This window comes from Lissotriton vulgaris, chromosome 7, assembly GCF_964263255.1.
Source record: "Lissotriton vulgaris chromosome 7, aLisVul1.2, whole genome shotgun sequence".
Lineage (NCBI taxonomy): Eukaryota > Metazoa > Chordata > Amphibia > Caudata > Salamandridae > Lissotriton > Lissotriton vulgaris.
The window spans coordinates 680153450-680170928 of record NC_141695.1 but is presented as its reverse complement, the minus strand read 5'-3'; the positions used below and the strand labels follow the sequence as shown (position 1 = coordinate 680170928).

The 17479-nt window shown below is 48.5% G+C and overlaps 1 protein-coding gene across 1 annotated transcript in view; it reads left to right on the top strand.

Annotated features, from left to right (window-relative positions):
* UTP6 (UTP6 small subunit processome component) overlaps nucleotides 1–17479 on the top strand; it is a 391901-nt gene that overhangs the window by 231309 nt on the left and 143113 nt on the right. The window lies entirely within an intron of this gene.

The window sequence follows — 17479 nt, the reverse complement described above, 5'->3', positions numbered from 1 at the left end:
CAGAGCATGGTTTGTATGTAAGCAAAAAAGTTCCTTCCAATTTCCTTTGCCACTAAACCTCTTTAGCTGGATGGAAGAAGACACATGGCTAGGTCTTGGGCAGCCAAAGTGTTTTTGCATATTACATATTCTACACTCTCAAAGGATTAAAATGAAAATACTGATGTTGCCAGGAGTGTGTACTTAACAGCTAACAAAATTCCTAGGAATTGAGGATACCTACTCTACATACTATAGTGTATTTGCTTTTGCAGTAAACTGCTATAGTTGGCTTTGAGGCCCTAAATATTATATTTAGGCGATCCTGTTTTCAGTGTTTTGTGGATTTCAGTGGTGTTTTCTTAGTCGGTGTTTTCCAAACCATGTAAAACCCATGTTTATCAGTGTTTAATCAGCTGTCTAACCCACAAATTAGACACAACTGTGTTTTTCAGTGTTTACACAAGAAACAGTTTTTTTTACAATGATCTTTGTAAAACATTTATTTTAAAGGAGAAGTAATGCAGGGTATGTAGTGTCTTCCCATTGGCAGTGTACAATGGACTTACGTTAGACTGCTTTAAGCACAAAAAGTGTATGTATTGTATTGTTACTTACACCTCATTGGCTTCACTTATCTTGTTACCTCTCACATTCACTCTGTGAGAACTCTGTCTGGTTTATAGCACTGTTAGTGGAATAATAATGTAAGAGTGCTATATTCAAATAAACAAATTCCTGGTTGTTGGTCATTTATCTACTCCTTTCTGAATATTATAACATTGTAGGGATGGCCAACCCTGCCAACAGACTCATAACTTATGACACAGTTGACATTTTTAATTAAACCAGATTAACTTGTTTCCATGTATTCTAAGGCTCCTGCAACTTGATGCTTTAAGCACTCATCATTACTTTTCGCCATAATTTTCTTGACTACATTAATGTGGTGCTTCGGTTGTGTGCACATTCATAGCTCCTGTGTCCCCTTGGAATATGTCTCACTTTATCAGTCTTGACCTTCTGTTAACATTGTACATATGAACTCAAAAAACGAGCAGAAAAGTGTAGTTTGGTTAAAAAGCCAGGATTAGCATAAGACATCACACATAACAACAGGGTGCTTTGCAGCTATGAACTTAGTTGGTATGTGGAAAGTTTTGTAATATTTTCCTCACTAACCCATGTGCATGGTGGCAGCACTCTTTTCACAGGTACCTATCTAACCTTGCATTGAATGTTTAAGGCCTGTGGTGTTTGGCAAGTGACCTGCTATCAATACTGACTTGTTAAAAAATGAGGCTGATATGTCATAGATTTTTACCAATTCTGTGTTTGTGGGTCAGTGTGATAGTACATATTGGCCAATATTCTTATGACTCAGCCATTTTACCAATCTGTGAAATTATTAAACAATGCAGAAGGGTCAAGAATCATTTTATTATTCTGAGATTCCCTACAGTGTATAATATAATTAGATCAAAACTAAAACATGCTTCTAAACCCTGCACCTTGAATCCAAGCACACAAAACTTGAAGAAACAAAAGGAAGAAGAAACAATATGTTCGAGGCATATGGGCTGCAGACCACACACTATTGCATAGATCACCATCTGGTGATGGGCCCGGATGATTACACTTTGTTGTTGCCTTGGAAGAGTGTTTGTCTGTTGGATGACTCCTCCTGTAGATCGTAGTGCGCATGGGCATCAACTCCATCTGCAGATTGTTTCTTTCCGCCATCGGGCTTGGATGTGTTTAACGTTCGGTCCCATTAACGATCTATTTTCGACTTCCAGTCCTACATCATATCATTGGTATGGTCTTCGACACTAATTCCAGTTACCCGTGTCGAAGAAAGGCTTGCGCTTCTTGATTCCAGCGTTCGTTGGGGCCTTCGGGCCCTACTGCGCCATTGGGCCTTTGGCTCATGGAAAGAACACCCTTCAAGAAGTGCCCTCAGCATGGACACAAATTTCCTCACACTGATCTTCATGAGGTTTGCAATCTGTGCTTGTCTCCAGAGCACGAGAGTCGAGACTTTGAGGCCTGCGCTTCGTTCCGGTCCAAGAAGACCATCAGGGACCTTTGAGCTCGACGAGTCATGGCACAGTCATCTTCATCGACACCAGACCTCATCATAGACGAGGCTCCGATCAAGGTAGAGTCTGAAGAACAACAGCAGGACAACATCGTTTCCTAAGCAGAGGATTCAGCATCCGGAGCCAGGATCAATCTGAAGACGATGATCTTCTTCCACCTCCTCCCCCCCTCCCCCCCCCCCCCTCCATACCGGGACAGGCTTCGGTTCAACCTCCAGTTCCAGGTGCACACCGACCAAAACCTTCTGACGCACCGCCTTCTGGTTCGGCAACGAAGATTCCAAAGAAGCCTCAAGTCGACTCGGGCTAGAGTCAGTCTGTCGATCCCGACAAGCAAAAGGTCCTCAAATCAAAATTAACCCCGCCACCGAAGCAGCCATCGGTACTGAAACCAGTCGAGCTGAAAACAAGCTCAGCACCAAAAGACGTTCCCAAGTTTACCGAACCGAAGACAACCAGAAAAAAGCCGACCCGAAGCCTGCTTCGGCACCGAAACACACTTCGGCTCCGAAGGTCGATGATTCCAAACGCACTTCGGGAACAACAATTCCGGACCCAAAAAGCTCAGATCCGAGAAAGAAACATAATACCAAGTCTTCGGAACTGAAGCCAAAATCTGCTCCAAAGACAATAGACACTGTAAAACCTAAGCATTTAGGTCCCAAACAGGATAAATCGGCACAGAAAAGGGATTTTTCAACAGAAGACCTTTTCCACCCGGACCCAAAGCAAAAGACTCTTCATATTGATCCAAAGACTGGACATGTCATTACAGTGCCTGAAAAGAGGAAAATGGACTCTCCTAAACCACCTCCAGTTCCTCTCAAAAAGCATGCTCAAACTTCCCCCATAAGAATTCCTTCACCATTGATAGAGATACCAACAGATATTTCTCCAGTACACTCACCATCCAGCTCATATAGCCCTATACCGCAGGATGATGATGATGATGAAGACAATTATTCACAGGGGGTAGAAAGTGAGCATCCCATAGATGACACAGATGACCCAGACAATATTCTTGGGCCATCAAATGATCCCTGGGAGGATTATAATGCGTCAGATACACCAGATCTGCCACAAGATGACGCATACCCTTCTAGACCATCTCCCCCAGATGACACAATTGGGTTTACACAGCTCATTTATAGAGCAGCCACTTTTCATGGAGTGGACTTACATACAGATCCAGTGGAAGAGGACTTCCTTATGGATACACCACTGTCGTCGCATAAAACCACAACCACATTACCAACACTTTTTTTTAAAACTTTATTTATCATTTTCAAAAGAAAACATACATTCCAAACTCCCGAGTGCAGCCGGGATGTGTGTGTCGCAGACTGTACAGAGACAATACAATAAGCAGATAATGTATCACAGATATACAAAGGGATAATATACATCTCCAGCAAGTCCAGGCATTGAACATAGTCAAGTCCGTATCGGTATGGTGTCCCATGCAACAAAGCTGTCAGATCAAATACAGAATGCATCACCATCTGTGTCAGTAGTGGAGGCAGTACAATGTAATCAGTGTAAAACAAAAGATAACAGAAATAAAATCGCCAGTGTAACTCAGTTATCTGCCACTTTGGCCAACATATAAGCAGTTTTAGGGGCCCAGATGTCGCGTGGCCTCGAGGCTGACGGTAGCTCCTCACTATAGCATGTTAACTGATCGCGGCAGTAGGCCATGTCTTGTAACCAGAGCTTAACATCAGGCGCTCTTCTCCCACCCCAACTCATGGCCACCCTGCGCTTGGCCAAATGCAAGGACAGTACTACTAACTTGCGCATCCCTGCTGGTACGCTTGACACAATACCCAGTAAACACACCTGTTTGGTCGCAAGGTATAGAAACCGCCGTCATGCCTGACAACTCCTCAGTCACTCCCATCCAAAACGCAGAGACACGCGAGCAAGCCCAAGCTGCGTGCACAAAATCGGCACCGTCCATCCCACACCGCACACAGCACGCAGAGTCCCGCAGTCCATATTTATGCAGTTGTGCGGGGTGTAGTACCATTGATGAAGGAATTTATAATGTATAAGTTTAAAATTACCATTAATAGCGAAACCCCCAGTCATGGCGCAGCATTGAGCCCATTCATCATCTGTCAAAGGTGACATGAGACAGTCATCCCATTTACCACTAGCGGCCACATTCGCATCCCCTTCATCAATCTGCGAAGCTGGATACAACCGGGAAACCAGTTTCGTACGTGTGTTCGTAGTGTACAGCAGCTGCAGTGCCCCCAAAGCTTCCGGTTCGTCAGGAAAGGTTGGATATAGACTGCACACTGCAGCGCGCAATCTGGCGTAAGTGAACGTGGCCATAGTGACATTCCCCCCAGGCTCTAAAAAGGCCTGCAGTGTGAGGAAAGTGCCCGCGGGAAATACATCCCCCATAACCTGCAGCCCGGCATTGTGCAACAGCTGCAGTGCCCCCAAGTCGCTCGAAACCGAGATATTGGCATGTTGCAGTAGTGGCATGGCAGGCGCGTACAGTGGCAGCCGTCTTGCGCGTCTTCCCAGTTCATTCCAAGCTTTAGCAGTACACTGCACTGTGTCCACTTCGTCCCTCTCGAATACTGAGTGGGGGTTCACAATCATGGCCCCAAGAGGCAACGGATGGACCGCTCCAGCCTCAATTGCCACGTGTGGCATGTAGGGTGGCGCCAAAATCCAATAGGAGGCAAAGTGCGCCTGTGCACACAGATAATAGAGACGCATGTCTGGAACCGAGAACCCACCCATTGCATAAGGTTTGGTCAACGTGTCCCACCCCACCTGCGGTTTCTTACACCCCCAAGCCAGAGTGATCAGCAGAGATCTAAGCGAAGTAAAGAAATGGGTCGTCCGAGCTAATGGAATATTAACGAATAAGTATAAAAACTTTGGCAGTACCACCATTTTAATTAGCGCAACCCAGTCAGTGAACGTTAAGGGCAAATGCGTCCAGCGAGCCACCTGGTCTTCAAGTTTAGACATTGCCACCCCATAGTTAGCACAAATGACTTCTTGTGAGTCCCTATGGACCCATACCCCCAGATACCGAACAGGGTCTGTAGCCCAAGCCAATGGGAACTCCAGCCCAAAAGGTTTCGTGCTATCCGTCAGTGGCAAGATAATGGATTTGTCCAAATTAATAGCGAGGCCTGAAAACAACTCAAAACGCACATATTGCCTGATCACCCCGTCCAGGTATCTCTCCGGTTCCCGGATGTATAAAACCATATCATCAGCGTACATCAACACTGCTATCGGTCTGTGATGAAATCGAAGCGCCGAGTCAGCATGCCGTTGTCTCAGCATGCACACCAAAGGTTCCAAGATGAGGGCAAAGAGCAGGGGCGAGAGCGGGCACCCCTGACGGGTGCCCCTTTAGATGGGAAAGTCCGCAGACACCCGCCCATTGACCCTCACCCGGGCCACCGGGGCCGTATAAAGCAACTGTATCCAAGCCGTAAACATAAAGGATACACCCATTCGGTGGAGCACCGCAAACATGTAGCGCCACGCTATAGAATCGAACGCTTTGGCAGCGTCTAATAGAACCGCTGCCGCCGCTAAATCAGGCTTGAGCAAATGTAGCACTGCAAACAGCGCCCGTAAATTGTGACCCGTGGAGCGCGTCGGAACAAACCCCGATTGGTCCGGTAAGACCATTACGGGAAGCAGTAAGCGCAAGCGTGTCGCCAGGACCTTTGCAAGTATTTTTACGTTAGTGTTCATTAGGGACAAAGGTCGATACGACTCACATTTATCCAGCGGCTTTCCTGGTTTCGGCAAACCTCAGTCTCAGCGAACATTGTCGTGAGGTGAGGCAAGATCAAGTCCACATATTCTTTATAAAATTCAGACGGGAGCCCATCTGAACCCGCCGCCTTCCTGTTCGGCAAGGCAGCATTGGCGTCTCTAAGTTCCCCCTCAGTTATATGGTGCATTAAAAACTCTTGCTGTCCCTTCGACAACCAGACCAAGGCCACATCGTCTAGGTATTGTGCTATGTCATCGTCATTAGCAGTCTCCCGGCGAGCATACATTTTTTATAGAATTGTACGAAACGATCCAAAACGCCATCAGCATCAGTCACGGAACTATCGCCATCATTAATTTCCTGCACCCCGCTTTATTTAGCCCATGGTTCTCTGATCCTGCCTGCCAACCCACGCCCCGGCCGACCCCCTCCACCATAATAGCGAGCCCTGGTCCGCTTAGTCAAATGCTTCACCTGTTGGTCCGCTAATTCATTGTATTCATTCACCTTTAACCGTATAGTCGCCAGAATAGACGCCGCCGGCTCACTCTCATACTGACGCTTCAGTCCCACTAATTCACGCTCTAATCTATCCATGGAGTTCCTCAATGACTTAAGCACGCCTGCTCGCATGCCTATACACACTCCATGCACTGTCACTTTGAACGCCTCCCAAACTGTGCACATATCGTCTACAGAGCCAACATTTATTTCGAAATAACTCTCTATTGTTTCGCGCAGGCCCTCGCGAAACACTTGATCTAGGAGCGCCGCAGGTTGCAGTTTCCAGGAAAATGGCGCAGGTGCGTGCGTCGGGAATACCAATTCAAGCAGTACAGGCGCATGATCAGACAATGTGCTAGGCAAGTGAACTACCCTCGACACCCATCCACTCACAGCCCTATTATCCACCTTACCGGCCACTTACTATGCCCTTAGGGCTGACCGCCCTACTGGCAGAGCTGGTGGTGGCGTGGCGGTCATCGCACGTGCCGATCTTCCCTTTCAAATTCTATCCCTGCCTGACATCGCAACCACTGAATATCTGGTGATTCGCACCACCTCCACCTCTCCCCCTCTGACCTGCTTTCTCACCTACCGTCCTCCTCAAACCACTCTACAGTTTCTCCCTGACTTCTTGGAAGCCTTGGCCACTATTACAGTCAACAATTCCTCCATTCTGCTTCTTGGCGACTTCAATTTCTGGCCCTCCGACCCTGCTGAATGTTCGTCCTCTAAGGAATTCTCCGAAACCCTCCAATCCCTCAACTTCACATCCTATGTTCACTCCCCCACCCACATCAAAGGTCACACGCTTGACCAGATCTGGTCCCTGAACTGCCCTGTGGAATCTCTCTCCATCTCGCCTTGCTCATGGTCTGACCACCACCTGATTTCATTCTCCCTTCCTATCCACCCCCCAGCTAAGCCCCCCGCCCCAAAAACACCTGGGTCCGATCATGGGGCAGAGTTAATCCGGAAAATCTCTCCTCCCTTCTTACCTCCTCCCTCCCTTCCCTGCAGGGCCTCTCCACTCTCTCCCAGGTCAAGGCCATAGACCAGTGGCTCTCCTCTGGCCGCGATTCCGTTGCCCCGCTCAAGCGCATCACCTCCAAGCGTGAGAAGGATGCCAACCGGTGGTTCGACGAAGAGCTTAAGGCCACCAAACTAAAAGTACGCCGCGCGGAGCGGGCATGGAGGAGAAACTATTGCCCCACTCTAAAACTGGAGTATACCTCCATCCTTACCCAGTATAAAAAAGACATCTTGGAGGCCAAAACATCATATTTCTCCTCCAAAATCCTAGCCGCGGAAAACCAGTCTAAGGAGATATTCACGATCGTCCACAACCTGGCGTTCTCGGACAGAACAACCCTGAAGCCCGCCCCGTCCGAAGAACTCTGCCACTCCCTCAATAACTACTTTATTCATAAAATTGCTACCATTAAGGCCAACATCCCTCCCCCTTCTCCCTCCTTTGTTGACCCCCAATGTCCCCCTCCCAAGGGTGAACTCACCCCCCTCCTCCCCATCACTAGGGAATCTCTGACCTCCTTAGTTCCCCTGGTCAAATCTGGTTCTCCGCTTGACCCCTGTCCCGCCCACATTCTCCGCCATATCTTTGTTACCTGCCCAGACCCCCCCCCTTCATCTCCTCAATAGCTCTCTTGCTCAAGGCGTAGTTCCAAACCCCTTGAAGTCCGCGGTTATTGTGCCTATTCTGAAAAAACCCGGGGCAGACCCTTCTGTCCCTGCCAATTTCCGCCCCATCTCCCTCTTGCCATTTTTGGCTAAAGTGCTCGAACGCCATGTCACCTGCGCTCTGAGCTCCTTTGTGGAGATGCATGGAGCTCTTGCCCCCCCGCCAGGCCGGCTTCCGCCCCGCACACTCTACGGAGTCCGTTGTCATCTCGGTCCTGGACAACCTCAGGGAGGGTATGGATACCAATCAGCGCCAGGCCCTAGTGCTCCTCGATCTCTCAGCCGCCTTTGATACGGTGGGTTACACCATCTTGCTATCCCGTGTCAAGGCGGCGGGGATCGGGGGGACCGCTCTGGTCTGGCTCTCCTCCTTCCTGAGGGACCGCACCCAGGCCGTCCGCCTGGGTGACTTCACAGCGGACGTCCGGAAAGTTCAGTGCGGGGTTCCCCAAGGCTCTTCCCTTTCCCCCCTCCTGTTCAATCTGTATGTCGCCCCTCTTATCTTTTCTCTCCAACAGATGGAGGTCGCCGTATTTAATTATGCGGATGACCTCCAGCTTGTTTTCAATCTATCCTCTTCCCCCTCTTCTGTTCTAAACTTTCAATCTGTCATGCTCCATATCAGGGACTGGATGAACCACAATCACCTCAAACTTAACCCCGACAAGACCGAGCTGGTATTGACGGGTGGTTCATCCAGCCCCTGGTCTCCTCTTTTCTGGCCCCCCTCCCTTGGCCCCTCTCCTGTACCTTCTTCCTCTGTCAAAACCCTAGGCATAAAACTCAACTCTCAACTCACCCTTCACTCCCAGGTTAGCTCTGTGGTATCTTCTTCTTTCCTTTCACTGCGCACTATACGCAGGGTGTCCCGTTTCTTCACTTTCTCTGCTCTCAAGCTCATCATCCTGGCCATGGTGGTGTCCCGCCTGGATTACGGCAACGCCCTATATGCCGGCATCCCTGCATATAGCCTGCGGCGCCTACAGCAGATACAAAACCAGGCGGCCCGCCTGGCCTTCAAACTTCCAAAATTTCACCACTCTACCCCCCTTCTGAAATCTTTACACTGGCTCCCCGTGCTAGCCAGGGTCCAATTCAAGCTCGCCTCCATCACCTTCTTGGCCCGACTTGGCCTGGCACCGGCGTTCATCTCTTCCGAGATCGTTCCATACGTTCCCACCAGGGAACTACGCTCGTCCTCCCAGTCCCTCCTCACCATCCCACGCTACCGGAGAAAGAAGTGGGGAGGCTCAAAATTTGCCACTCTTGCCCCGATCCTCTGGAACTCCCTTCCCCTTGAACTTCGTTCCATCACTCTGTACCCACAATTCCGTAAACACCCCAAGACCTTTTTGTTCACGAAGTCCTTTGAATAATACGCCAGCAGCTTCCCCAGCCTTCTAGCCCCGGACCTTGTTAGCTGTAGCGCCAAGAAACCGCTGGTAGACGTGCGCTCTATAAGGAATTTTAAACTCAAACTCAAACTCAAACATCCTTTGTGGAGAGCCAATAGTCCAGGCGGGACCACGTATCATGCGCAGAGGTGTAACAGGTCCCCTCCCTCACACCAGGGTGCCCCAAACGCCATACATCCACTAGGCCAAGCTCAAGCATACCATCCCGCAATGCCTTCACTGCCTTCTTGTCTGAGATTAGAGGACCAGCCTTTCCATCCATGTCACGCTCCAGAGTCACATTTAAGTCCCCACCACATATAATAGCAGAAGTTGGCAATGCGTAAACCTTGTTCCATAAAGTGACATAAAACTCCGGGGTCGTCCACATTGGGCCCATAGACATTGACCATAGTAATCAAAGTGCCACAGAGTTTACCTTGCAAAATAATGTACCTACCCTCCTTGTCAATTTCCTCATACATGCTCACAAAGGGAATGTTCTTCTTAATCAACAACATGACACACTGGGCATAGGACAAGTACATCGAAGCCAGTCGGACTCCCGCCCACTGTTTAGCCACAGCATCAACAGCACGCCCCTTTAGATGCGTTTCTTGTAAAAACGCCACCTGGACATTATGCCTGTTTAAATATGCAACCACCTGTCTGGTCTTCTGTGGTCTGTTCAACCCCGTACGTTCCACGAAAGGCAAGTAATCTTGCCCCCTTTATCCATGAGATTCATAGAGTTGCAGCTAGTGACACATATAGATAGAACATATCCGCATCATAGAGTAAGAGATCTTAAAAACACACATTACATAGCTGCACACAGCAACACCCTTTTGGTCCCAAACTACCGACAGCAAACAAACCCACAGCCCATCTCCCGGCAGCACCCACCCACCTCCCACTTTAGCACCCCCAACCTGCCAAAGCCGTTCCCGACCCACTTCCCCCACAATCAACATTTAGCAAAATTCGGGGTTCACCCATTCAGGGGGGCACAGATGCGTAAGCCTCCCATACACCAGGAGGTGACCAAGCATCAATAGTGTAGCATCCATACAATAGACCAATGGAAGGGCTCCGGTCTCCAAACCATACTGGGAAAGTGTAAAATGGGCAGTACACCAGACGTAGTTCGCAGCCCAACTGCATGCAACTAAGACTCTGAGCATAGGAGCTACGCTGAAAGAAGCAGTGGGAGTGGCGTCACAAGCAGTCCAAATCGCAAATCCATGCATATCAGGTATCCTGCCCGCATAACCCACCCCCAGACTTCAACCAGCACATAAGTACAGTTCACAATAGTGCATTTTGATCAGAGTCTCTTTCCTGCAGTTCTTCTACAAGTAGACCAATACCCTTAGCTCTCCTCATTCTCCAGATTCTGTTCCTCAAGACCGCCAGCCGAATCTCTCTTTCGTCGTTTCAACTTTTTAGCATACTCCAGTGCGGCCTTTGGGGAAGTAAAGATCTTGTTATCCGCAGCCACGCCAATGCGAAGCCAGGCCGGATACAGCATGGCATAAGGAACCTCCTCCTTACGAAGAAATTGCTTCACATTACTACATTTGCGTCGTGCTGCCTGAACTGCCACAGTAAAGTCCGGAAAGAAGGCAAGTCGGTTCCCTTGGTAGTCAATAGTCCCCTTTTCCCGTGCTAATGGCAAGATGACATCCTTGTCCCTATAATTCAATATACGTGCTATTATGGGGCGCGGAGGCGTGCCCGGCACCGGCCTCGCAGCTAATGAACGATGAGCACGCTCCACTATAAACATGCGGGACAGTTGTTCGGTACCGAATATTCTGCTATGAGACGCTCCATGAAGTCTTCCATTCTGCCCACATTGGTGGACTCCGGCAGCCCTGTGAGGCGGATGTTATTGCGCCGGGACCGCGCCTCCAAATCCTCGTTTCTCGCCTGAATAAGGGAGAGGACACGTTCCATGTTGAGCGCTTTATCTGAGACCGTGGTTAGTCCATCCTCTGTAGCCTATACCCTCTGTTCCACCTCACCCATTCGCGTGTTTTGAATTTCCAATTGAGTGGACATATGGTCTAACCTGTGATTAACCGCAGCCATAGTACCCTCGATTGACTGCAGCGTTCTCTGCATGGCAGTGAGCGTGGCCTCCAATGATGGGGAGCTGCCCTTCCCTGCCGCGGTCTCTGGCTCCGTCGCCACCTGCTGCGAGGTGGTAGGTTGCCGCCGGGCATCAGACGACAGTTTCGGTTGATTTCTGTCACTACGCCCATTGTAGTACACCCAGCAGGGGGTCCAGGCGCCACCAAGCAGAGATGGTACTTGTGCTCCACTAGGCCCAGCGTTTGGACAGACGAAGTGCTGCGCCGCACGTTGACAAATACTCTGCAGGTGGAGCAAATCAGTGTAAACAGATGTTGTAATTGTCTTGGCTGGCCTCAAGACAGGCCCCAATGTAATCACAGTCCGGTAACAGGCACTTTGTTTGGAAAGTCTTGTGGATTATGAGTAACAGCCCCACAGAAGCGCTCCAGCCGATCTTTGCACCACGTTTATTTGGCCCACACAGTCGGCAGATCTGGCAGCCAGCCGCAGTCAGGAGAGCTCAGGGAGTTGCGGTCCACGCCCAGCTCCTCTCGCATCTTCGCCGCACCTGGGGCCCGCCTTCTCCCCCTCAGTGCCGCCGTTCCTTCAGGCCTCCACCACCCGCTCCCCCCGCACCAGCCACAGCCTGCAGGGCCACGTCCCAGAGCCCGGCCCGGATCCGCCTCCGCAACCCCGGCCGCCTCCAGGCCCCCAGCCGCACTTACCACAGCCAGCCACAGGCAGAGCAGGTAGGGATCCGCCGCAGTCTTAGGCAGCTCCGGGGCACAGCGAGTAGGAGCCGCCGCGCAGGGTGCAAGCCAGCCTCTCCCCACCCGTCCGGCATCAATCTCACCACCGCTGGTTGCACCGCCCGATATCGAGGCGTCTTGGGGGGTTCCGCTCACTGCCGCTGCTCCTCTGCTCTCGCAGGGACTCTCGCAGCAACCGCTGATGCACAAGTGGATTCACTAGCAGGCCGCGATGACACTGCAGCTGCTCGGTTCGCTGTCCACCTCAATCCGCCATTTTAGTAGGTCTCGTGGTCTGCCCAGTAATGGCCGTGCTACAGTGATACCCGCAACTGCTAACTGCCTCATTCAACTCCACCTCCTGTCAACAAGGTTCCACCAGCTTTATAACGGTAAAGAATAAGTGGATGCAGCAAATATTGGGCGGATGTTGGCTCAGTCAGGCAGAGCCTTACGAAGGTGCGGCCATCTTGCCGTGCGCCCTCTAGCGCCCCCCACCACATTACCAATACTTAGTGGAGTGGTGAGACATGCACCAGAGGTATTCAAAGACCCAGTCAGAGCCAGGGTAATTACCCCCAGACTGGGAAAAAAGTATAAAGCTGCTCCAACCGACCCAGCATACATCAAAGGTCAGCTGCCATTGGACTCATGAGTCCAAGCTTTTAGATGCTTCAGGGAAATGCACCATCTCACAAGCAGCCAGTGTCTGGAAAATTGCTAACACTCAAGCTTTGTTAGCGAGATATAATCAAGCTCATTATGATGAGTTAGAATCACTCATGCAATATTTGCCAGAGCAATATAAGACCAGGGCTTCTGACTTAATACAAGAAGGCAAGGTTATTACAAATACCTCAATCCTCTGTGCATTAGACACTGCAGACACAGCCTCTAGAGCAATAAATACGGGAGTACTGTTGCGTAGACATGCATGGCTACGCATCTCTGGGTTCAAGCCAGAAGTACAGGCTAGTATCTTAAATCAATACTTTGACCAGCAACATCTCTTTGGTCCAACACATGATTATGAACTACAGAAAATGAAAAAAGATGAGGATACCGCAAAATCCATGGTAGCCTTACAAACTCAAACCCATGGAGCGTCATTTCGCTCATCATATAGGGGCGCCTCTATGGGTTTTCAAACTGACAACACCTCCTCTTCTTATAAAGAGCCCACCCAAACCTCGCCCAGTAGAGGGTATTACAGAGGAGGATATAGAGGTAACAACAATAAGGGCAGAGGCAACAACCGCAGTGCCTCTACTTCCAAACAGTGACTTCCCTTCCATCCCCCCAAGACCATTCCACTCCTGTTGGGGGGAGATTACAACAGTTACTACCTGTATGGAACTCCATCACCACAGACAGGTGGGTAAGACAAATTGTTTAGTCAGGTTATTGCCTGGAGCTCACTTCCACTCCTCCAACAATACCACCCAGACAACGTCCCATGTCACAGGAACATCTCGCACTCCTAAGACAAGAGGTTGCATCTCTATTGCAAAAGAATGCAATAGAACCAGTCCCAGAACACCATCAAAACACAGGAGTTTACTCCCTATACTTTCTCATACCCAAAAAGGACGGGTCCCTCAGACCTATACTAGATCTAACGTCCCTAAACCTGTACATACAATCCGACCACTTCCATATGGTCAGACTACAAGAGGTTCTGCCGCTGTTAAAACGAGGCGACTTCCTTGCCACATTAGATCTCAAGGAAGCCTACTTCCACATTCCTATCCATCAATCTCACAGAAAGTACCTACGATTTGTACTAGAAGGTCAACATTACCAATTCAAAGTACTCCCTTTCGGAGTAACTACAGCACCTTGAGTGTTCACAAAGTGCCTAGCAGTAGTAGCAGCAAGTCAGTGGAATCAGGCTCAGCAACAAATAACAGATCTGGTAGTGGTAAACGACTGGACATATCGCTCTCTGCAGTGGTGGAACACCAAAAACCTTTCCAATGGCTGGCCATTCATAGAGCCTGTTCCACAAGTGGTGCTAACCACAGACCCATCTCTCACAGGATGGGAAGCGCATTTAGATGCAGGGTACATGGACACAGAAACACAAATTACTCCACATAAATCATCTGGTGTTGTTTAGTGATTTTTGTAGCTCTAAAATCGTTTCAACATTACCTATCAAGCAAGGCTGTACTAGTTCATACAGACAATATGACAGCCATGTATTACATCCAAAAACAAGGAGAAACACACTCCTTACAGCTTCCCGGCTGGCGCAGAGCATATGGAGGTGGGCCATTCCTCAAAAAGTATTTCTGTTAGCAGAACATCTACCAGGAGTTCACAATCAATTTGTAGATCTGTTAAGTCGTCAAAGACAACAGATACACGAGTGGAAACTGCATCCACAAGTTCTTCAATCGTTCTTTCACAAGTGGGGCCAACCAGAGATAGATCTGTTCGCCACACACCGCAACTCCAAATGCCCAAGCTTCGCAGCAAGATACCCGCACCCATTGTCCAAAGGCAATAGAGTATGGATGAGTTGGTCAAACAAATTTGCGTACACTTTTCCACCTCTCCCACTAATTCCGTTAGTGGTACGCAAGCTACAGCAACATTCCCTCACATTGATTCTCATAGCACCAACGTGGGCAAGACAACCGTGGTACACCACACTACTAGAGTTCTCAGTAGTACCACATCAAAAATTAAAACTCACTCCACATCTACTGACACAGAACCATGGAGAGATCATGCATCCAGACCCAATGCAGGTCAGTCTAGCGATTTGGCTCCTCAGGTCTTAGAATTTGGACACCTCAATCTTCCGCCTGATTGCATGAATGTCATAAAAGAAGCGAGACGCCCCACCACTAGAGCATGCTATGCAGCCAAGTGGAACAGTTTTGGTTGTGTATAGCACAAATAACAACATTAACCCTTTACATGTTTCCATACAAAGCATCATATGCTACCTGCTCAATCTACAAAGATGTCATTTAGCGTACTCCTCAATCAGGTTACATCTTGCTGCTATAGCAACCTACCTTCAAAACAGACATTTGTCATTGTTTAGAGTACCTGCCATCAAAGCGTTTATGGAAGCACTCAAAAGAATAATTCCTCCCAGAATACCACCCTGTCCGGTATGGAATTTAAATATTGTTCTCACTAGACTTATGGGTCCTCCATTTGAACATTACATAAGTGTGAGTTACAGTTCCTTACATGGAAAGTTGCTTTTTTAGTTGCTTTTACCTCACTCAGAAGAGTAAGTGAGATCCAGGCATTAACAATTCAAGAACCATTTATACAACTCAATCACAACAAAGTGGTTCTTAAAACAAACCCCAAATTCCTTGCAGAGTCATTACACCGTTCCACCTCAACCAATCTATTGAGTTGCCAGTATTCTTTTCTCAACCACAAACAGTTGAGGAAAGAGCTCTACACCCATTAGATGTAAAAAGAACGCTCCTCTACTACATTGATAGGACAAAACCGTTTTGTAAAAAAAAAAAAATGTTTGTGTCCTATTCTCCTCCACACAATGGTAATCCCATTTCAAAATCGGGCATTGCAAGGTCGGTTGTTAAGTGCATTCAAATCTGTTACCAAAAAGCAAAAGTCACTCTATCCATTCCCCCTAGGGCTCATTCTACCTGTAAATTAGTGGCATCTATGGCATTCCTAGGAAATATACCCCTAGATGATATCTGTAAAGCAGCTACATGGTCTACACCGCACACATTTACAAAACATGAGCAGTATAGTCTTAAAACATTCTGTTCCAGGAATGTGAGATGCTTTGCATACTTCTGCTATCTAGTGTTGGGTCCGGATGTGTGCAAGCTGTTTTTGTTAGAAGATGTCACACGGTAAGGTGACTCCTCCTTTCGGTGATGGTGCACATGGGCTTCGACTCCATTGTTAGATTGTTTTTTTTCCACCATCGGGTTTGGGCGTGTATTGCTGCGCTCCTATTCAAAACAGTTCTTCCTGTTCCCCTCTGTGCGCAATCCACTCTACCCGCGTCGGTATTGTTTTGTACGCGTATCCAACTTCTCGGTGTATCGTATAGGTTGAAGAAAACTTCTATTTCGATCAGAAAACTCGTGAAAGGCTGTTGGGCTACCTCGTCGGTCCACCTCATAGGCGATGGAATGGACTCCATTCAAATTCTGTCCTCTGTGCCACGCAAAGTATCCGCACACTGACTCACACGAAGTGTGCAACTTGTGCTTATCTCCGGAGCACAAAGAACAGGACTGCGACTTGTGCAAATTGTTTCGATCGAAGAAAGCGATCTGCGATCGTCGGGCTCGACATCGTGAAATGCGAAGCCAGAACATCAAATACACGCTGAAAATCTTTGGTGAAGGATCCGAGCAAGAAGAATTCGAAGCACAAAGAGCTGAAGAGGAGCACGAATACCCTGTATCTATTCCGAAAACGGACTCCGCGATGGAAGATGACATACCACAAGGTTAGCGAAATCCAATTCAACCCAAACATAAGGCTTCGGTTCCCTTCCGCCTTGGGGCCACGGTCGAAACCGAGAGATGTTTCTAATGCCCCACCTCCCGGGTCGGCACTGAAACACATCAATAAGCCTGCTTCAGAATCCAAAACCTTCCGCAACGAAAATTCATTACACCCTGGCACCGAAGTCCACAGTGCCGAAACCGAAAAATTTTCCTCTGAAGCTACAAGATCTGATTTTCGATACCCCACCTCCCAAATTGGACCCAAAACAAAAGGAACTTTATATTAATCCTGATACAGGAAATCTTCTTACTAAACTGCCTCAGAAGCACAAACCTGAGTCAGAGGACATACACTATACAGTTCCTTAAAAGAGGAAGAATGTCAGTTACTAACCCCTCTCCTCTTCCACCACGTTCCCCTACCAGCATTAGAACATTTACTTATCACACCAACTAACTCTCCACCACCACAGCCTGATGATGATGATGGAGATACTCATTTACCTGTAGATCGCTTGAAAGACTACAATATTGATTCACCTACTGCCAATGACCCAGACCTTTAACCTGCAAAGCCTTCCCCTCCTGACGACAATGTAGGGGATTTAGAATTACTTGTTAAAGCTACAGAGTATCACAGGGTACAACTACATAAAGAATCCCTACAACAGGATTTCTTGTTTGAAACTCTCAGTAGTACACATAGATCCAGTCAGACTCTCCCTCTGCTGAAAGGCAGGAT